Consider the following 22,439-nt stretch of genomic DNA (forward strand, 5'->3'; position numbering starts at 1 on the left):
TTACATTTGGTAGTGTATATATGTCCATGCCACTCTCTCACTTTGTCCCAGCTTACCCTTCCCCCTCCCCGTGTCCTCAAGTCCATTCTCTATGTCTGTGTTTTTATTCCTGTCCTGCCCCTAGGTGCATCAGAACCATTTTTTTTTTTTTTAGATTCCATATATATGTGTTAGCATATGCTATTTGTTTTTCTCTTTCTGACTTACTTCACTCTGTATGACAGACTCTAGGTCCATCCACCTCACTACAAATAACTCAATTTCATTTCTTTTTATGGCTGAGGAATATTCCATTGTATATATGAGCCACATCTTCTTTATCCATTCATCTGTCGGCAGACACTTAGGTTGCTTCCGTGTCCTGGCTATTGTAAATAGTGCTGCAATGAACATTGTGACACATGTCTCTTTTTGAATTATGGTTTTCTCAGGGTATATGCCCAGTAGTGAGATTGCTGTGTCATATGGTAGTTCTATTTTTAGTTTTTTAAGGAACCTCCATACTGTTCTCCATAGTGGCTGTATCAATTTACATTCCCACCAACAGTGCAAGAGGCTTCCCTTTTCTCCACACCCTCTCCAGCATTTATTGTTTGTAGATTTTTTGATGATGGCCATTCTGACCGGTATGAGGTGATACCTCATCGTGGTTTTGATTTGCATTGCTCTAATGATTAGTGATGTTGAGCATCCTTTCATGTGTTTGTTGGCAATCTGTATATCTTCTCTGGAGAAATGTCTGTTTAGGTTTTCTGCCCATTTTTGGATTGTGTTGTTTGTTTTTTTGATACTGAGCTGCATGAGCTGCTTGTATATTTTGGAGATTAATCCTTTGTCATTTGCTTCGTTTGCAAATATTTTCTCCCATTTTGAGTGTTGTCTTCTTGTCTTGTTTATGGTTTCCTTTGCTGTGCAAAAGCTTTTACGTTTCATTGGTCCCACCACATCTTTATCCATTCATCTGTAGGTGGACATTTAGGTTGCTTCCATGTCTTGGCTATTGTAAATAATGCTGCTATAAACATAGGGGTGCATGTATCTTTTAGAATTATAGTTTTCTCCAGATATGTGGCCAGGAATGGGATTGCTGGATCATATGGTAGCTCTATTTTTAATTCTTTAAGGAGCCACTATACTGTTTTCCAAAGTGACTGCACCAATTTACATTCCCACCAATGGTGTAGGAGGATTCCTTTTCCTCTACACTCTCTCCAGCATTTGTTATTTGTAGATTTTTTAATGATGGCCATTCTGACTAGTGTGAGGTGGTACCTCATTGTAGTTTTGATTTGCATTTCTCTAATAATTAGTGATGTTGAGCATAAAGAGTGTGTGTTTAAAAGATGGACACTTTCTGACAGAAATTGGTAATAAAGAACATAGAGTCCCCCCAACATCAGTGCAAGGCTCCCTCAGAGGTTCCAAGCAAAGGAATGGCATAAAGGGAGCTGAGATGGAAAAGATGCAGGTGAATTTTGTAGACATCTTAATGTAGGCTTTGTGTTAGCTGGAGGCACTCTGACTCTTCAGAGCTGGATGTGGTTAGCTCATACTCCAATCAACATGGAGAAAAATTCAAGATTTCTTGTAGTTCTTGGGGGCTTTCATGCCAAGATCAACTCTGACTTCTTTCCTCTGCTGATTCTTGTCCTTTACTCTGTCTTGTGCAGCTCCTTTCCCTGGTTGCCACAAAACCTCTTTGTATGTGCAGCAAATTTTACCTAAGTTTGGAGAAATGGACATGAGTTTATATCACAGCAGGGTAACAACTTAAACTCAAATATTAAGCATCTCTTTTATAAGATCCCTCTTCCTTGTTGCTTGCCCCCAATCTCACTGTTCTCTCCCCTCCCCTCTCTTTTATGCTTAGGTCTTCCAGTTTATTTCAAATGCAGAACAATTTAGCTACCTCTTTTGCTACTTTTTCCTGTGGCTAACCCAAGCTCTCAGGGTTTCTGCTGTCCCATGTGGCCTTGCAAGATATTTTCCTGAACAAAGAGAATTACTCCCTGGAGGGAATTATGGAACATGTTTTTAAGATGATAATTTATTTCTTATCCCCATCCAAAGCTAAATATTTAAGCAATGAGATGCTGAACAAATATAAGCACAATAATGTGGATGGTGGTGGTGGTGTTGGTAATGAAAAGAAAGACTGGATCCAAGAGATATAAAAGAGCTCACAACAAATTGAGCAGAGAAGCAACACAAAAGGAAGGGGAAGGAAGGACCAACATATACTGAATGCCAGCATTTTGTGTAATCCAATGACAACCCTATCATATTGGTTTTATCCCAATTTTCCAAGAAAACCAAAGTTCAGAGAGGTTAAATAATATGCCCAAGGCCACTCAAACTGTAAATGGGAGGTCCAGGATCCAACCCAGATATGATGGAAAGATCTGCATTCTTTGCATTGTATTCTGAATCACTTATGCTTCTATCATAGAGAGCTTAAGGTTCGTTCTGAAATGGTATTTAGTCCAGCTCTTATGCTAACCTAATTCAGTACAAAATCATTTTTGATAATAATAAACTTTAGGATATATCCTTATTTTTTATAGTCTGCAGTTTGGATCTTGGTGTAAATCTTTTTTATATGGTTTCTCAGGTGAAAGCAATAAAAATCTGCCCTTTCATAAGTGCAGATGAGACCTCTCTGACTTACATGTTAGAGCAGGGCCAGCAGTGGGGTATTCCAGGGGGGCTGACTTCCCAACATTAGTGCCATCCACGGAGAGACTGATTGGCTTGCTCTCATGGGAGGAGGCATTTAAGCAAAGACTGTAGGACCACTTGGTTGGGTTGTTGTCGTGAGGATTCTGGGTTGGATGAGAAGTTCCCAAATAGAGCTGCCCATCAGAGTCATTTGGAGAAGGAATGTCCAACACCCAGATGCTTGCATCTTATTAGAGATGATTTAGTATGTCTGGGATGGCTCAGTGGCATTTCAAAATAGACTCATCAGCTGATTCTAATGCACACCCAAGTTTGGGGACTGTTGGAACAGGTTGCTGTTAAAATCCCCTCTATCACAAGATTCTATAAATTCTGTCTTTTGTTGGGGGTGGGGGAGTCATGGTCTTCTCTGTCTTGTATTCTTTAAATCACAATGTTCTATTCATGTGGGCAGTAACAACTGGTCAAATGTGATATCTATTTCATCATTGGAGAAGATAGAATACTGAGCTACCTTTAAAATATCTGGGTTGCACCTTCTCTTTGTAACAGAAAATGTTATTTATTCTAGTGATACTTTTTCATGATGACAGCAGACCACACAGAGTTTACTTTGAAGAAGCTGGATAATGTTTATACATCTGCAGGAATTAGCTAGAGGGATCAAGATGAGATGCTTAGTTGATACCACATTTATTTAAAAAGATGGAAGGGTAAACACAGGACAAGGGTGGCTTGGGAAATGTATTAGCATGCTTAAGTACACTTTTCCTTGGCATATTTGAAGCAGAAAAAGAAAACTTCTCAGGAGATTCAGTGGTAAATATATATTTTCTGGGCCTTGGAAAATATATTGCCCAATATCTCTCTAGTTCTTGTCATGGATTTTTTAAAAAAGCTTTGGCTCATTCTTCCCCAAATAGGTGGATGCTGGTAATAAGTAATGAAAAATAAAAAATAAAAAAAATTTGATCAAATCAAATCAAATAAGTAATAAAAAAAATCAAATCAAATCAAATCAAATGACATGTAATTTTTCCTTCCTGCTTGATATAAACCCTTCTTAATAATTGATGCACACAGCTTTTCTAGTGACAGAGGGTCTTTCCTTAAAGGGATATGTAACATGAACAAAGCTGAGAGAGACTTTCAGAGTTTGTGGTCACCTTCGAGGCACTGGCCACTAAACTTTTGTTTCTCAACAGGAGTATCTCTCGGGCAAAGACAGTGTAAAGAAGTAATGCCTTCTTCCACTTTCCTAGCTTTGTTCCGTAATGCTGAGCCTTCTTTGGCAGTCGGCCTGTTCCTCATTTTTTAAGTAGGAAGCCTCTATAATTAACTCGAGCCTATTTCTGCTGTGTTAATTAATGTGTGCATACAGGAGGTTGCTGTTTTCCCTTAAGGTGTGATGAATAGAACTGGTTTTCATGGAAATCACCTAGCACTTTAGCAGATGGAGCAATTGGCTTTGGGAAACATTCACATTAAATAGCAAGACATAACTAATTCTACTTGATAAAGTCTGTCAAGGTCAAGGGTAGAAAGAGTGGTCCCCAGACTCCTCTAGGGCTCCCTGTGAGCATTTGAGGATGATGAGAAAAGTGGAAGGGACCTGTCTACTGAAATCAGTCAGACCTGGGTCTGAGTCTTAACGCCACACCGTAACGACTGTGTGAGCTTTGGTAAGTCTTGTTTGCTCATCTATAAATGGGGCACAAAACACTCTTTTTGTCAGAATTAATTCAGGTAATATTTGGGAAGCTTCTCAAGTGTGTAACTCAATTCATGAGTCTACAAGTTGGCTGCGAGCGTTTATCCTGTCAGACTGTAAGCTCCCTGGAAGCAGAGACTGTGTGCTATTTGATTCTTGTCTCCAATGCCTAGTAACAGTAGGAACTCATGTTTATTGAAAGAATGAAAGATGGATTTGTCTTCTTGGATTAGTAATCTTCACAACAGTGCAGTGGCTAGTGCTGGAGTGTGTACAAACTTTACAGCCCTAACCTCTTAACATGTCTGCCCCTAAAGGAGTTTGAACCTATCACTCAGACCTCCTCAACCTCACTGGCAGAGTATAGGTCTTGCCAGTCTACAAAGGCTACCCTGAGAATTGCACTATCCCTTCCTGCATGGTCCTTCTGGTCTGGGAGTCCCCTTCTGTAGCTCCCTGAGATGTGAGGTGGCTGCAGAACTTTACAGAGATGCCAGTGGTCCAGCCTGCCCAGACGTGCCATGCCATCGCTCCTTTCTTGGGTCTTGTCATCAGCCAGTGACAGCGCTGTAGACAAGCAGAGCATGACAGGCAGCAGGGCATAGGTCACCTCTGCTCTCGGCAACCTCTCTCCAATCTCTGTTTTTGTTCTTTCCCCACCCCAGGGGAGTCTCTTTTTAGCTTGCGTGAGATCAACTCTCCCTTTCTGCTCTTTAAGACACTCAGTCTATGCCCAGAATTCTTCTTTCCCAAAGGCTTTCAGTCTTTGGAACACATAAGCCAGAACACTTTCAGGAGATTTATTTCCTGCTCTGCCATAAGCCTCTCCCAAGTGCCAACGTGCAAAACTGACTACGTGCTTGAATGCGGCAAAGGAGAGTTAATGTCTTAAAATGTTATATGCATACGGCCTAGGAAGAAATTAGATTCTAGGGACCGGTCTTATTAAAGACGGCAAATGTTATAGGACTTTAGGGGCTCTTAATTCATTGTGGTTGTTAAGATAGTAATGAAACTCCAGGTATCCTCTCAGCATTTAAGGCAGGAAGAAGAATGGAAAAGACGAAAGTTTTCTTTCCAGATTTTCCCATTCTAACGAGAAATATAAATAAAACAGCATTTTAGAGTTCCATTTCCCCCAGTAGACTAACTTGTAGGTCTTATTGACCAGGATTGGGTCACACAGCTGTCTCTAATTGTACAGGAAGCTGAGAAAGTAAGTGCTGGGTTTCTAGCCTCAATGCAGGGAGACAGCCAGAGAGAAGGGGGTCAGGGATGCTGTCGGGTTAATCTTAGTCTGAGTTCCCTCCGAAGCAGATTCTGACACAAGGATTTGAATGCTAGTATTGTGTTTGGGTGGTGAAGTAAACTCTGGTAGAGTGGTGGGGAAGGTAGGCAAAGAGAATAGCCATGTGTGTTAGTAAGAGTTCTCCAGAGAAGAAGAACCAATCAGACATCTATACACATCTATATCCATACACACACACACACACACACACACACACGCACACACACTATAAGGAATTGGCTCACACAGACTATGAAAGACTATGAAAAGCCAAGACATCCAAGCTCTGCAGTCAGCAAGCTGGAGACCCAGGAGAGCCGATGGTGTAAGTTCCGGTCTGAGTCTGAGTCTGAGTCCCAAGGCAGGAGAAGACTGATTACAACTCAAGGACAGGTAGGGAGAAAGAATTCCTTCTTACTCAGCCTTTCATTCTATTCTGACGTTCAGCGGATTGAATGAAGCCCACTCACACTGGGGAGGGCCATCTGCCTTACTCAGGCTACCCAGGCAATGTTAATCTCATCCAGAAACACCTTCACAGACACACCCAGAAATAAAGTTTAACCCAACATCTGGGCACCCCGTGGCCCAGTCAAGCTTACACCTGAAGTTAACCATCACACCATGAAAGGGGGCGTTGCCAAGCTGGCTACCACTGTGGGCAGCTGGGGCCTAGTCCTGTTGGAGCATCTCTGGGAGCCAGAGTAACATGTACCCTTGGGAGTTATCACACTTCCAGCAAGCGCTGGTTGAGGGCTGCTGGGGGAGTTTAAGTCCCTGACACTTCTGTCCAGCCTGCGAACTGGCAAACAGGCTCGGGCATTGGAAAGAAGTGCTGGCATGGGGAGTCTGGCAGGAACTCTGATAAGATGAGGGGATATGGGTGGGCTCGGACAGCATCAGCTACATCAACCAACAAAGTCTGCCACAGAGGGTGTGGTAAAGCACTTGGATGCTTTCTTATCTTTAACATATTTAAAGCTAGAGGCTGATTCTAAGTCCCAGATATTTTAACCTCTAGGGCTCTATCTCAGAAGAGAAACTTGTGCTCTTATGACATTTTCCTCTGGGAACAACCTACCGAAGAAAGAATGAGGATTCTGCAAACAGAATCTCAAGTGATTGAACTGTTGATGTGACAACCTGGACCACTGAGAGTCTCTCCATCTTGGATCAGTTTGGAGACCAAAGGGAGGGCAAATCACATTATCTTAGGTAACATTCAAATTCAACCTTGGGCAAGGTGGTGCTACCTACTGTCCTCAAGAGAGAAAACTGAGACTCAGGAAGGGGGAGGAATTTGCCCTAGTGACACAGCTGGAAAAGTCACACAGAGTGGAGTCCAGGGCCACCTGACGATAAATCTGGTGCCCTTTCCATGATACCCGGCTGTTCTCTCCAGGAAAATGACCTTTCAAATGCACAGTATGAATTAATAATGGTATAATTATACACTTCTACACTTCTTCTTGTGCTGACTCACAACCAGGCTTGTGGTGGAAAGTTGTTTTTCTGTTGGGGGAATAGGTTTCACTGACCCTCTGACCTCTCTTCTCTTGTCTCTCCTTTCCTTTTTCCCCTGTTCCTTGTCCCCTGTCCCTTCGCCTCCCATCCCCCCCACCCTCTGTTAGTAAGATCTGGCATCATATTCCTGAGGCAACCAAGTCAGCTGACACTGGGTATCCCATGCCCTTGACATATCCCTATAAAGCCCTCAGGTAGCTACAATATCTGAGTTAATACATAAATGGATCCATAACGTCCTCGCCTTTGGAATTACTCTTGACCCACAGCCCCTGCTGAAGGGAGGACCAGGGGTCTGTGTTTGTGTCTGCTGTCATGAGCACAGGGTTGGAGGTAAATAATTTCATCATGTTTTCTGTCCTGGGAATCTAGTTCTAAGGCTGTGAGAGTCTGAAGTAGTCATGGGGTGGCCAACTGTACTGCCAAGTCAAGTCTACACCTCAGATATGGGGGAGCAGAGAAGCTGGGAATGAGCAGAGAGTAAGTGGAGCTTGCTGGGAAGCAGACACAAGAGAACAGAGGGAAGGAATTTGGACCCTGCACCTCTATCCCTCCCCGGGCTAGACTCTCTTCCCCTTGCCCAAGACAACCATGTGATTCTGCTTAAAGAAAGCTCCCTGATACATGCAGCTGGGAGGGGATGTGGGTTTCTTTCCATCCAGATGATCCCCAGTCCAGAGGGTTTGTGTAACAGGCAGTGGGCCTGCCTCATGATGGGCATGGAACTTTGCTCTGTGCTAACAGGGAACAAGGACAGCTAAGCAGACTTGTGGAAATTCAAGCCTGAGTGTGTGTGTGTGTGTGTGTGTGTGTGTGTGTGTGTGTTTAAATTAATTAATTAATTTTTAATTGAGGTACAGTTGATTTACAATGTTGTGTTTCTGGTATACAGCAAAGTGATTCAGTTATATATATATATATATATATATATATATATATATATTCTTTTTCAGATTCTTTTCCCATATAGTTATTACAAAATATTGAGTATAGTTCCCTGTGCTATACATTAGGTCCTTGTTGATTTATCTATTTTATATATAGTTGTGTGTATATGTTACTCCCAAATTCCTAATTTATCCCTCTCCCTCCTGCTTTCCTCTTTGGTAACCATAAGTTTGTTTTCCATGTCTGTGAGTCTTTCTGTTTTGTAAAGAAGTTCATTTGCATAAATTTTTTTTTAGATTCCACATGTAAGTGACATCATATGATATTTGTCTTTCTCTGACTTACTTCACTTAGTATGATAATATCTATGTCCATCCATGTTGTTGGAAATAAGCCTGTGTGTTTTTTTGCAACATTGATCAAGGCCAGCTCCTAACTGAAACAAAACAAAACAACAGCCATCAAAAAAGACAACCATTACAGTAATGGTTACTCAGAAAAGTCGAGTAGAATAACTAGGTGGTTTCTTTAGAAGAGTTAAATTGCAGTTTTTATAATTTTGTTTTGATACCCTGGGGGTGGATTGTGATTTGCGTGTTTATTTGAAAACGTAAACAATAACCAGAAAAGCCTGGAATAACAAAAGTTAAATATAAACTCTCTTTACCCAATCAGCCTAAGACCACCATCTGTGGCCTGAAAAAGATATATCAGCCCATTGCAGTGGGGGAGGCCACACTTCAGAGGGGGGGCATCTCAGCAAACATGGGAAAAGATAGAATTGTTATAGGATTTTCAGGAAGGGTAAAGTTTAAGTGAAGTGGAAATAAAGGTTCAAAGCGAAAAAGAGCTGTGTATAAGGGTGTCAATGTCAGGTCTGGACTGTAAATTGGCCCCAGGGCTCCTGTTCCCTTGGAAATGACAAAGTTATGATAAATATGAATGTTGCCTTTAGAACCCCTTTCTCTGGAAACTCTGCATCTGGGCTGGAAATCGAGGCTGGCTCTTTGTGTCAAAGTGGCTAAGATCCTCCACCAGGCAAGAGTGAATGTTTCATTCTTACAGATAATATTTCCCTTAGTTACGGTTCTGGTAGTCTCTGCTTTTAGAGATCAAGGCTTTTCAGGATGTAAGAAAGCAGTAGTTATTCAAAGAAGGTTATAACGTTGGAGTGTCCTTGCGAGAAATATTGTTTCCTATTACTTTGCAGCTGGCTTTATCTTTATCTGTTATCCCAGCCCGATGAATGGCAGGGGGCAAATTTTTACTTTCTCAGTCTGAGCTAATTTTTATTTTCTCAAAACTCTGGGCTTCTTTGGAGGAAAATGTGATGGTTAGTGGGTCAGTGCTTGTCAATGTTTCCAAAATCTGTGAAAACTTGTAGCTATTCTAAATGAGCACAAACCATTAACAGTATTTGAAGAGCAGCTAGGTGGGAGCTGCCAGCTCAGCTGATATGACAGCTGGGATCCCCCAGTCTTGGGAGGTGACAGAACACAGGACCCTGCCCCACTCTGGAGTCTCCTGTGCCCCACCTTCCTGGGTTTTCCACGTTGGGTATATCAGATGTACTCTTACTGACTTAATTTTTAAGAAGTAGATTCACATCTTGTACTTAAATAAATGTATCATGAAACGAAGGCTTTAATCACTACCATAAAAGGCGAAACAGTGTCACTTGCATAAATTCAAAGTAAAAGAGAAATAAGAGGATGACTAGTATCATTTTTTTTTTCTAGACGATTTCCTGTCAAATTGCTTGAGCTCGAGGCTTGCCTTGCCTTTAAAGAACAGGGTGGTGGTAGAGAGGATAATAACACATGTCAGAAAGGTGTTAAATCACATCCCATTCAGCACCAAACCGAGACTTTCTCTGTGATATGATCAGAAAGATGAGAGTTAACAGAGGAATCTCACTCCAGAATTCAATATTAGGGCTGTGTTCGTGTACCACCACAAATCATCTGTGGTACCAACAGGACTTTGTGACCCACACTCTGGGAAACTGGCTTTGTGCTCTGAGACCACTGGCTACACAGTCCCAGGCCCAGGATGGAATCAAGTGCCACCGTTTCCTAGGTGTGGGACCTCGGGACAGGTGTCTAACCTCTCCAAGGCTGTTTCTTCATCTGTCCAATGGGGATAATAATTGTTATTACCTCTCATGATTGCTCTGAGAATTTAATGAGCTGATCCATGGAAAACCAATGGCTCCATGTCTGGCAGATACAAAGTTTTCCATAGATGTGAGCTAGGATGCCGAGACAAGCTTGTGTCATGTGTCTGCCAAATAGCCGGTGCTTGGGTAGGTCCTAGAGGTCAGATTTAGGTCACAAGGGAAGTCCATCCAAATTGGCCAAGGGAGAAGGGCAAGCTGAGTGCTGAGGGACAATTCCTATTGGGCCAAGATCATATGAGTAGGGCTGGAGACAAAGGTCAAAGCAAAATAGGTAAGAACCTTGGGTAGGTTCTTAAAATAGAGCATCTGCCAAGAACATGGTGGGAGCAAGAGAGAGGCCTCCCAAAATGTAGGCAAGCAGTGCTGAAGTGTGTCTGATCTCGCCCTCCATCTTTCTTTGTGTGGGTGGCTGTCCAAATTAAGGGAGACCTAGCTTCTCTAATCCTCAGCAACCCTGAGACAATTATGTCTACGGCCCCTGGTCTTATCTCTGGAACAAGATCAGTTGGGTGTCATGCAATCATCATTTTTTTGTACGCCTACTGCATGCTGGGTATAGCGCAAGGCACTAGGCATGGTAGCACAGAAATGTGGTTGTCCAGGAAGGCTCAAGATGCAGGGTTCTGGAGATCTGAGATTAAGCAGCTGAAGTTGAGTATTAGAGAGGCCAACTGTGCTGCGAAGAGCAGACAAGGGCACAGAACTGACAGAAGCCAGGGCCCACTGGGCTCAAGTTAGTGGTCTCAGTGTCTGTCTTTACTCTCCTGTTGTGGGTTAAAGTGTGTCCTCTAAAAAGACATGTTCAAATCTTAAGCCCCAGTACCTGTGCATGGGACCTTATTTGGAAATAGGGTCTTTGTAGATATAATCAATTAAGATGAAGTCATACTGGATTAGAGTGGCCTTAATCCAATGACTGTCCTTATAAAAAGAGGGAAATTTGAACACAAACACACACACAGAGGGAAGATGGCCATGTGATGACAGAGGCAGACACTAGAGGGATGCAGCTGCAAGCCAAGGTATGCCAAGAAACACTAGCTACCACCAGAAGCTGGAAGAGGCAAGGAAGGACTCTTCCTAGAGCCCTGGCTGGGAGCATGGCCTTCTGACATCTTCATTTTGGACTTCCAGCCTCCAGAACTGTGAGAAAATAAAATTTGTTGTTAAAGCCCCCCAGTTTGTGGTTATTTGTTATGGCAGCCCTAGGAAACTTACATACCTCTAATCCAAGAGCATGCACCATCAGTAGAATGGGGGTGATCGAGTGGAGTGAGGGCCCAGCATTCTGTGGCTATTGCTGATTCCCTGTTATTCATGAGTTACCTGTCCTCAATGTGCCTGAATATCCCAAAGTACTGCTTCATGCCCCTTCTCTAGGACTCTGATTCTTCCCACCCTCCTCTCAGTTTCCACCTTTCAAGAAGATCCACTGAAAGTAGAAGGTAGAAGCCCTGGAGCAAAATAGGGGACAGGGAGGGGCATGATAGGAGGGGCAACATGCAGGGAAGGAGGAAGAGATGTGAAAAACAGAATCCTTTCCTGGAGGGTCAAGAGCAGACCACTGGTGCCCCAGGTCCCAGGCCCCAGAGCAGAAGTCACTCCCAGTGAGTGCTAAGTGCAGGAGGCCATGATACTAACACACCAGTTCTGTCCCAGCTTGGCCATCCTTTCTGCCTGGTCATCAGCACATGGCTTTAAAGACATTTGTTGCTTGAAGGGCAGAAGAAGCTAACTGTGGTCACTGTTTGTCTGGATCTGGGAGTGTGGTCAGCATTCTTTGTGTGTCCTTTGGCTCGCTGGCCTCCTCTGGACCCTGGATGCAGGAGAGGGCTTTCTGCCTGGGCCCTGGGTCATGGCATGGGGCCTGAGGTCTATCTAATGATTGAGTGTTCGACCTGAGACCTGATGGGGAGGGCTGGGGACTGATTGCTCCCTTCCCCACCTGTTCCAGGAATAGGTTCCTATTCTCCCTCCCAATAGCCTTTATGAAAAGAAAAAAAAAAAAAGACTCATCAGTTGAGTTTCACTTAAAGAGGTGCCTTAAAATAATCTGAGCCATTGGACAAAACTGGAAGGATTAGATCACAGATTTTTTGATATTGCATGGTGGTCATTGTTCTAAACCATTAAAACCATCATCAATCTCGTATATTTTAAGCAGTTCCTTAAACCCATGTGGCCACTCCAAAGACCCACATTACCTTAACTCTAAATGCTGCCTTCCCTCTTTCCAAGGAATGATGGGCCCAGATACTGTTATTCTGCTGTACCCACGTAGACATGGATTTCAAACTCAAGGGTTTGATTGTAGAGAAGCAAGGAGGTCAGGTGGAAAACAGGAATGGAGGAATGTTTTATGTTCATGTCATAGGGACCTCCAGGTAACTCCAGGCTGGGGCTTGGTGAAAATGTCTCAGGGGAACTTGGCTGCAATGCCCAAGGGAAAGGAGAGGCCCCAGTAAGCTTGCATTGTCTCTGCCAAATTTCAGGGAAAGGGTACAAATCGCCATCCTTCCCTGGAATGGCATGAGAGGCCCAGTGTGATTACTGGGGACTTCTTGGAGATGGGATCTCTTGTGTGAGGTCATGTGTTGAATGTGTGCACCTGGGAAAGTCTGATGAGAGACTCAGACACTTGGGCATAGCCTTCCTATTCCTAGTGATCCTTCTTAGGGGCCAGCGTGGGGTCTGCTGGGATTATAATCCCCAGGGATGCAGTTATGGCAGGGGACACTACACAAGACACCAGAAGCTAAATGAGCCCTGGAGTTGGAGGTGGGCAGGAGTGTCTAAGCATCAGAAGAATCAAAGCTCAGAAAAATCAAGCCAAAGCCCTAAACAAAATGTCTGGAGCAGAGTGGGGACCAGTAGCTGAGGCTGAGGGCAAGGTGATGGGAGAAAATGAAGTAGAATGGGGTTAGTGATGGGAAGATGTACAGGACATACTGGTGCTGATGGCTCTGCACTGTCACCCTTAAGGGCCATTGGCCTGGCTTAAACATACAGGGACATGTACCCATTCCTACTTGGAAATCTCTAATCAAAGGCAAAGTCAGAGAGATGGAGACTCATTAAGCCAGAGTGACAACCAAAATTCCCAAGAAGCTCAGTATTACCTGCCTCTAACACTGCCTGGAAAATCTCCAGGTGTAATGTCCTTTAATCCCGTTGCTGTCATATATAACCCCCACTGCCCTGCTTTATGAGTCACATGGAGACTCTACCTCCTTTATGTGGGCTGCTAATTGTGATTTTTGTGTTTACATAAAGCACTGGGAGAGATGCTTTATCTGGAAACAAAAACCTCAGGTGAACAGGTGCAGGTGCAAACCCATTGTTTGATGCTCAGGGCTCTCTGTCGCTGAGCTTGGCCCCAACTGTAGGGTCAATCAGGCCATAGTCAGGGTGTGGTTAAGGCCCTGTGTGTATTGAACACTGATGTCATGAGGGCGGGTTAGGGGCTGGGAAGTTGAGCTTGGAAATGAGAATACGATTCAGGGAGGATTTTCTCCTTTCCCCCATTTCCATCCCTATTCTGGAGGAATTGGTTGTACCATCACTGCATGCACAGAGAATAACTGATTTCTGTGTTAGCTTGTCTCCATAAAGTATCAAGAAAGAAGCATGAAATCTGAAGAGGTGTTCTCACCCTTGGGAGACCCAGACATCCTGTTCCCTTTTTTCTTCTCTTCTCTCCCTTCCCATCTCCCACAAGAGATGTTAACACTTCCCTCATCTCTCCCTGGCTCCAGGATAATTTTGGCCAGAGTAACAATCTGAAAACAACTTTCTTCATGACTCTCTCTTGATCAAAAATAATAATAAAGGAAATACTTTTCGTTGCTGACAATATGCTGGGCAGAGTTCTGAGCATTTTGAACATGCTAGTTCATGTATTCCTCACAACAACACTGTGGCGTACATACTATAATCAGCCCTGGGCTTCCCTGGTGGCGCAGTGGTTGAGAATCTGCCTGCCAATGCAGGGGACACGGGTTCGAGCCCTGGTCTGGGAAGATCCCACATGCCGCGGAGCAACTGGGCCCGTGAGCCACAACTACTGAGCCTGCGCGTCTGGAGCCTGTTCTCCGCAACAACAGAGGCCGCGATAGTGAGAGGCCCGTGCTCCCTGATGAAGAGTGGCCCCTGCTCACCGCAATTAGAGAAAGCCCTCGCACAGAAACGAAGACCCAACACAGAAAAAAAAAAAAAAAATCAACCCCATTTTAGAGAGGAGGGAACTGAGACCTGAAGGACTTAATAAACTTGTACCAGGTCAGGGAGCTGATACGTGGCAGAGCTGGGATTTGAACCTGGGATCTGAATTGAGAGTCCATGCCCTCATCCCCTCTGCTTGAAGGATGAAGAACAAGTTCATTAGCCTGGCAGCCAGTGTTCTCTACCACCTGGGCCTCACCTACCTCGTCCCCTGTGGATGCATCTATGTGCACTTTCAGTAGATGAGGTGCTTTCTTAACTCCACTAGGATCAATTTCTGACAAAACATTAAGTTAAGTAAGAATAGAAGAAAACTTCATAAAGAGGACAAAGAAATTTATTAAAAATCAACAGCAAGCATTATACCAAGTAGCATAAGACATCCCTATTCAAGTTTTGAATAAGGCCAAGATATTTGTTGTTACTGCTATCATTCAAAAAACTTGAAGGTTCCAATTGATAGAATACAACAATAAAAATAGGTTACTTAAATATTGAAAGAGGAGGAAATTACCACTATATGCTTTGAGATCACTTTATACCTATAAAATCTAAGAGCTGGAATACCTATAACATCTAAGAGCTTGAATAAAAAGGTGTTATAACTATTAAGAGAATTTAGCTGGAAATAAAATGAATATGCAAAAATAAAATTTCCTTTTTCCACTATTAAAATGATTTTGAAAGTAAAATGGAATAAAAATTAATGACAAAACTATAAAATACCTAATGATAAATTAAATAAGAAATGTAATAGCAATATGAAGAAAACTCTACATTTTTACAGAAGAATATAAATTTTATCAAAAGAATAAATGAAAGGGTATACCATATTCTTGGATGGAAGAGTGACATCATAAAGATAAAAATTCTTCTGAAACCAGTATAAACATTTAATGCAATTCTGGTAAGAATCATAATATCACCTTTTTTTGGAGAGGTGAACTGAAAAATGTATTTGAAATTTCACATCAAATACTAAATGTGTGAAAATGGCTAAGAAGACTTTGAAAAAGAAGAAAAATAACTAGAGGGTACCTACCATACTATAAATTACAATGTAACATAAAGCTGCTATGATCAAAATAATCAGGGGACTGGAAGAGGGAGTCCAGAAATAGATCCAAGGATCAATGGAAAATTAATGTGTGATAAATATAGTAATTCAAATCACTGGGGTTAATATTATTCATTAAATAACGGTGGAAGGACTGTTACCCATTTTGGAAAAAAATAGATCCCTACCTCAAATCTTATAATCAGAATTAATTTCATATGGAATAATTGTCTAAGAGTAGCCCCAAACTGGAAACAATCTAAATGGTCATTAACTGGTGATTGGGTAAACAAAAAGTGGCTTATTCATACAGTGGAATACTATGCAGCAGTAAAAAGGATTGGCTACTGCTACCGTCAACAACCTGAATTAGCCTCAAAAACATTACACTAAATGAAAGATGCCAAACACAAAATACTATACCTTGTATGATTCCATTTATATGAAAGTTTTAGAAAAGGCAAAAACTATAGAGATGTGGCTTCCTGGGGGCTGGAATAGGAGCAGGGATTGACTGAAAACAGGCATGAAGAAAATTTTGGGGGTGATAGATGTGTCCTAAAACTGGATGGTTGTACAACTCTATACATTTACTATACAATTCATCAAACCGTAGAGTTGGAATGAGTGATTTTTTTTGGTATGTAAATTATCAATCAGTAGAGCTATTAACAGTGTTAAGAGTAAAAAAAGAAAAAGTATAAAATAATAAAACATTGGAGTAACATATCAGAAAATACTGTTTATAAATTTGTGATGGGAAATACTTTCTTAAGCAAGCCATAGAAAAGCTGTTAAGAAAAATATACATTTGGTAGCATAAAATTAAAAAAATTCATGGTGAAAGACATTTAAAATGTAAAAAATGCAAATAATAGACTTGGATTAAGTGTTTGCATCATTTGTAAAAGACAAGTGGATTTTTCTTTATACAAACCTCATAAAAATTAAAAGAGGCAAACAATCTAATCTCAAATTAGCAAATGATATTCACAAATGACAATACAAATAGACAATAAAATTTGCTTAGGTAGCCATGGAAATGAAAACAAAACTTACTGATTGACAAAATTTCTAACATTTGGTAATACTTAGTATTATCTGTGAGGGTGTGAGGAAATGAAGTCTGTTTTGGGGAATGTAAATCAATTTAACACATTTAGAGATTAAATGGATAATAGCTCTTAAAATAAAAAATGTGCACGCCCTTGGTAAAATAATCCCTCTTCCTGCAATCTGCCTACCAGAAAAAAATAGCGCAGATATGTCAAGACAAATGCATTAGTATGTTTGTTGGGTTATTTGAAAATAACAAGAATTAGGAACCAGGTGAACTTCTGTAAATAGGGCTACTTTTGAATATGTTTTGCTACCTCAAAATAATAACAAAACAATATAATATCATACAGCCTTAAAAGGAAGTAGAAATATTTATCTGAATTGACTTGGAAATCTGTATATTATATATATATTGTATTAGTTTTCTATTGCTGTGTAACAAATTACCACAAATTTAGGAGCTTAAAATAACACCTGCTCATTAGCATATGGTTCTGTAGGTTGGAAGTCTGGCATGGCTGGGTTCTGTCCTCAGGTTATCACCAGGCTGAAATTGAGGTATTGACTGGAATCAGTTCTAATCTGGAAGCTCTGGTGAAAAAAACATCTTCCAGCCTCCTCCTTATTTTTGGCAGATTCAGTTCTTAGTGGTTTTAGGACTGAGGCCCCCATTTCTTTGCTATTTGCCAACTAGAGATTGCTCTCAGCTCCTAGAGGCCACTTGCATTGTCACATGTCCCCTTCCATCTTTAAGTCAGAATAGCATCGTCAAATCCTTCTCATGATTGAATCTCTGACTTCTTCTGTCTCTGAACTTTAGAGCCAGATTTAAAGAGTTCATGTGATTAGGTCAGGTGCACCTAGGTAATCTCTCTATCTTAAGGTGAACTGACTTTCAAAAGTCCTTCATAGTAATAATGCATAGATTTATTTGATTGAATAACTGGGAGAAGGTGTGTATACACTAGGGCCTGAGAATATTGGGGGCCATCTTAGAAAAAAGCTACTCAGAGATCAAAAGACTGAACATTGAAATAACATCAGACAATGTTACAATTTTTTGTTTTCAATAGTCATACATATTTTAAAGAATTTAAGAGGAGATAAATAGTCTATTATATTTACCATTTCCAATTTCTTTCTGATATTATTTCCCTTCCACCTAATAAGCTTCCTTTAGTGTTTATTTTAGATCAAATCTGCTGCCAGCAAATTGTTTTTCTTCACCTGAAATGTCTTTATTTTGCCTTTATCCTTGAAGGATAGTTTCATTGGATATGGAATTGTAGGTGGACAACTTTTCTAGCACTTTAACAATGTTGTTCCACTGTCTCCTGGCCTCCATGCTTTCTAATGAGAACTCTGCTGTAATTTGAATTGTTGTTCCCTTATATCAGGGTTCTGGACTTCAGCACTGTTGACATTTTGGGCTGAATGATTCTTTGTTTGGGGGCTGTCCTGTGTACTGTAGGATCTTTAGCAGCATCCGTGGCTTACTAGATGCCAGTAGCATTCCACTCTCAGTGTGACAAATAAAAATGTCTCTAGACAATGCCAAATGTCCTCTGGGAGAGAAAACCACCCCAGATGAGAACCACTGTTATGTCCTTTATATAATGTGTAATTTTAAAAAAAACCTCTTTCTTTCTTTCCTCCCTCCCTTCCTTCCTCCTTTCCTTCTTTCCTTCCTTCCTTCCTTCCTTCCTTCCTTCATTCCTTCCTCCCTTCCTTTCTTCCCTCATTCCTTCCTCCCTTCCTTTCTTCCCTTCTTTCCTTCCTCCCTCCCTTCTTTCCTTCCTTTCTCCCTCTCTCTTTTTCTCTCTCTGCTTGGTTTTCAGCAGTTTGATTATAGTGTATCTGGTCCTGGTTTTCTTTGAGCTTATCCTATTTGAGGTCCACTGAATTTCTTGAATCTGTACATTTATATCCTATAAATTGGGGAAGTATTCAGCCATTACTTGTTCAAATTTATTTTTTCTGCATCAGTTTCATTCTCTTCTCCTTTTGGGACAAAAATGATACAGATATTTAGGACTTTTGATATGGTTCCACAGCTCCCTGAAACCTGTTAATTTTTTCCAGTTTTTCTCTTCTATTGTTCAGATTAGATAATTTCTATTAATCTATCTTCTAGTTCATTGACTCTTTCTTGAGTCATTATTCTTTTGTTGAACCCATCTAGGGAATTTTAAATTTCAGTTTTAGAGTATTGTGTTTTTCAGTTCTAAAATTTTTACTTGGTTCTTTTTTGTAGTTTCTATTGTTTTGCTGAAAATATCTCTCTTCTCATTCACTTAAAGAGTGTTTGCCTTTACTTCATGGAACATAGTTACAGTAGATGTTTTAAAATCTTTGTCTAATAATCTCAACATCTGAATTACTCAGGTTTGGCATCTGTTATCTTTTCTTTGAGAATTAATGAGATTTTCTCAGTTTTTTGTTGAGTAATTTGAAATGCTATATCCATTTCCTATTGCTGATGTAACAGATTAACACAAATTTATTGGTTTAAGACAGCACAGACATATTCTTTTATAGTCATGGAGGTCAGAAGTCTAAAATTACGGTGTTGGCAGGGCTGCATTCCTCCTGGAGGCTTTAAGGGAGAATGTCTTTTCTTGTCTTTTCCATCTTCTGGAAGTTCCTATATTCCTTGGCTTGTGGCCTCTTTCTCCATCTTCAAAATATATCACTTCAACCTCTGGTTTTATCATAACATCTACTTTTTGTTTGATCCCAACCTTCCTGCTCTTCTTATATAAAACCTCTTGTGAGTACATTGAGCACACCCAGAGAATCCAGGATAATCTCCCATCTCAATATCCTTAACTTCATCACATTTGTGAAATCCCTTTTACCGTGTAAGGGATTTACCATCCCTTTTACTTCATATTCATAGGTTCTGGGGGTTAAGACATGGATGTCTTTTGGGAGGGGCATTATTGAGCCTACCACAGATTGCATCCTGTACATATTGAATATTGTGTTATGAGACTCTGGGTTTTGTTAAAACCATCTGGAGAATGTTGTGGGTTTTTATGGGGGGGGAGGGGATTTGTTTTTCTAAAGCAGTTAATCAATTCTGTAAGGTTCAGACTGCAAGTCCTGTGTTCTGTAGGCTCTGGTTCCAATGTCAATTTAGTTTTCAAAGCCACTGTATCACTATTTGGGCCTGCCTACTCAGGTACCAGTCTGGGATCTGGGAGATGGTCTATACCACAGTTCAGTTCTTAGAGCTTTTGCTATGCTGCTTTGGTTGATTCTACATATGAGCAGCTTGAGAGTGAGCCTAGGATTTCATACTTAGATTTAGAGGATAGCTTTTTCCAGCCCTTTCCAGTTTGTGATTGCCCCCATACTCTCTGGCTTCCAGGTCTCCTTTTTTTTGCTCTCTGTTTAAAAATCTGACAGTTTAGTCTCCCTTCACAGTTCCACACTTTATGTGAATGGTTGCACCTTGGGGTAAATCAGTCAGAAAGAAGAGAGACAGAAAAATAACAGGATTCCTCCCACACGCTTCACATCAAAAAGGCCCATCCCCTGTATATTGGTGCAGCCACTATGGAGAACAGTATGGAGTTTCCTAAAAACTAAAAATAGAACTACTGTATGATCCAGCAATCTCACTCCCTCCTGGGCATATATACAGAGAAAACTCTAATTCAAAAGATACATGCAACCCTGTGTCATAGCAGCACTATTTACAATAGTTGAGGCATGGAAGCAACCTAAATGTCCATCAACAGAGAAATGGATAAAGAAGATGTGGTACACATATACAATGGAATACTACTCAGCCATTAAAAAGAATGAAATAATGCCATTTGCAGCAACATGGATGGACCTAGAGATTGTCATATTAAGTGAAGTAAGTCAGAAAGGGAAAGACAAATACCATATATCACTTATATGTGGAATCTAAAAAATGATACAAATGCACTTATTTACAAAACAGAAACAGACTCACAGACAAAGAAAACAAACTTATGGTTACCAAAGGGGAAAGTGGGGGAGGAATAAATTAGGGGCTTGGGATTAACAGATACACACTACTATATATAAGAAAGATAATCAAAAAGGACCTACTGTATAGCACATGGAACTATATTTAATATCTTGTAATAACCTATAATGGAAAAGAATCTGAAAAAAGGATATATGTATATTCTTATATATATCTATATCTATCTGAATCACTTTGCTGTACACCAGAATCTAACACAATGTGGTAAACCAACTATAATTCAATTAAAAAAAAAAAAAGCCCATTCCTCTGGCCAAAGAGCAGGATTTTCTCTCAGTTTTTTTTTTTTTTTTTTCTCTCAGTTTTTGGTGCCTGTGTGGCGACAGTACTGCACCTGCTGTAGAAGTGCAGGCTCACGGTGGAGGTTTGCTGAGGACCAGCAGAGAGGAAAGGAGGAAAAGAGATGCAGATGCCCTCACAGCCTCTGTCTCACAGCTGCCCCCTCTTTCCAGTCTTCTGGCCAGAAAAGTAAAGTTTCTTTTGGAGATTTTTTTCCCGTTTGTGCCTGCCATACAGCTCTGGGATTTAGGACCCCTAAATCTAAGTCTAAGCTGGAGAATTCGGGCTCAAAAAATTAAACCAGGAAATTCACTGCTATATTGGTTCTTTGAGTTTTCATTTTCCTTCCCAGCAAGCCTGCTATTATTTACTTTTTAGAATCCTCATCTAGTTGCTTTATCTAGTTTGTCCAGAGATTTTATCAGTAAAGGGGAGGAGAGAGAGAGAGCAGAGCATACTCATTCCATCTTCCCCAGAACTGGACGTCCCAAGTAGATTATTTTTTTATTATTTTGTGTTTGATTTTTTTATTGTGTTCAATTTAATCTGCAAAAACATTTTTGGTTCCGATCCACGAATACACTGCAACCCACAGCTTTAAAAACTCTGTACTAGACATCTAAGGAGCTATATTATATTACTAGTGGTACACATGCCTTTTAAATCTAAAACATAAAATATGTTTTAATATAAAACATTATTGTTAAAAATTATATTTCTTTTGCTGTCTGTCATGGTTTCCTTTGACTATAAGAAAAGTTATTTAAATAAATATATTTTGGGTTTAAGACTTAATTTTTACTGAGTTGTTTTTTCTTTTGGTTAGCTATTTCTTTTTTTTTGAATTTTAGTTTATTTTTTTATACAGCAGGTTCTTATTAGTTATCCATTTTATACATATTAGTGTATACATGTCAATCCCAATCTCCCAATTCACCACAGCACCCCCCCGCTGCTTTCCCCCCTTAGTGTCCATACGTTTGTTCTCTACATCTGTGTCTCAATTTCTGCCCTGCAAACCAGTTCATCTGTACCATTTTTCTAGATTCCACATATATGCGTTAATATCTGATATTTGTTTTTCTCTTCCTAACTTACTTCACTCGGTATGACAGTCTCTAGATTCACCCACGTCTCTACAAATGATCCAATTTCATTCCTTTTTATGGCTGAGTAATATTCCATGTATATAGGTGACACATCTTCTTTATCCATTCATCTGTCGATGGGCATTTAGGTTGCTTCCACCACCTGGTTATTGTAAATAGTGCTGCAATGAACATTGGGGTGCATGTGTCTTTTTGAATTATGGTTTTCTTTGGGTATATGCCCAGTAGTGGGATTGCTGAATCATATGGTAATTCTATTTTTAGTTTTTTAAGGAACCTCCATACTGTTCTCCATAGTGGCTGTATCAATTTACATTCTCACCAACAGTGCAAGAGGGTTCCCTTTTCTCCACACCTTCTCCAGCATTTGTTGTTTGTAGATTTTCTGTTGATGCCCATTCTGACTGGTGTGAGGTGATAC

General features: G+C 40.7%; 1 protein-coding gene across 8 annotated transcripts in view; it reads left to right on the forward strand.

Moving 5' to 3' along the window:
- Positions 1–22,439, forward strand: part of SV2B (synaptic vesicle glycoprotein 2B) — a 224,408-nt gene that overhangs the window by 68,860 nt on the left and 133,109 nt on the right. For 3 of the 8 annotated variants that reach the window (XM_057544560.1, XM_057544562.1, XM_057544561.1), the window contains one exon: positions 20,933–21,098. The exons of the other annotated variants lie outside the window; for them this stretch is intronic. The gene's annotated coding sequence lies outside the window, so the exon portion shown is untranslated. The remainder of the gene's footprint in view (positions 1–20,932; positions 21,099–22,439) is intronic. 8 annotated transcript variants of the gene reach the window in all.

This window comes from Balaenoptera acutorostrata, chromosome 3 (assembly GCF_949987535.1).
Source record: "Balaenoptera acutorostrata chromosome 3, mBalAcu1.1, whole genome shotgun sequence".
Classification (NCBI taxonomy): domain Eukaryota; kingdom Metazoa; phylum Chordata; class Mammalia; order Artiodactyla; family Balaenopteridae; genus Balaenoptera; species Balaenoptera acutorostrata.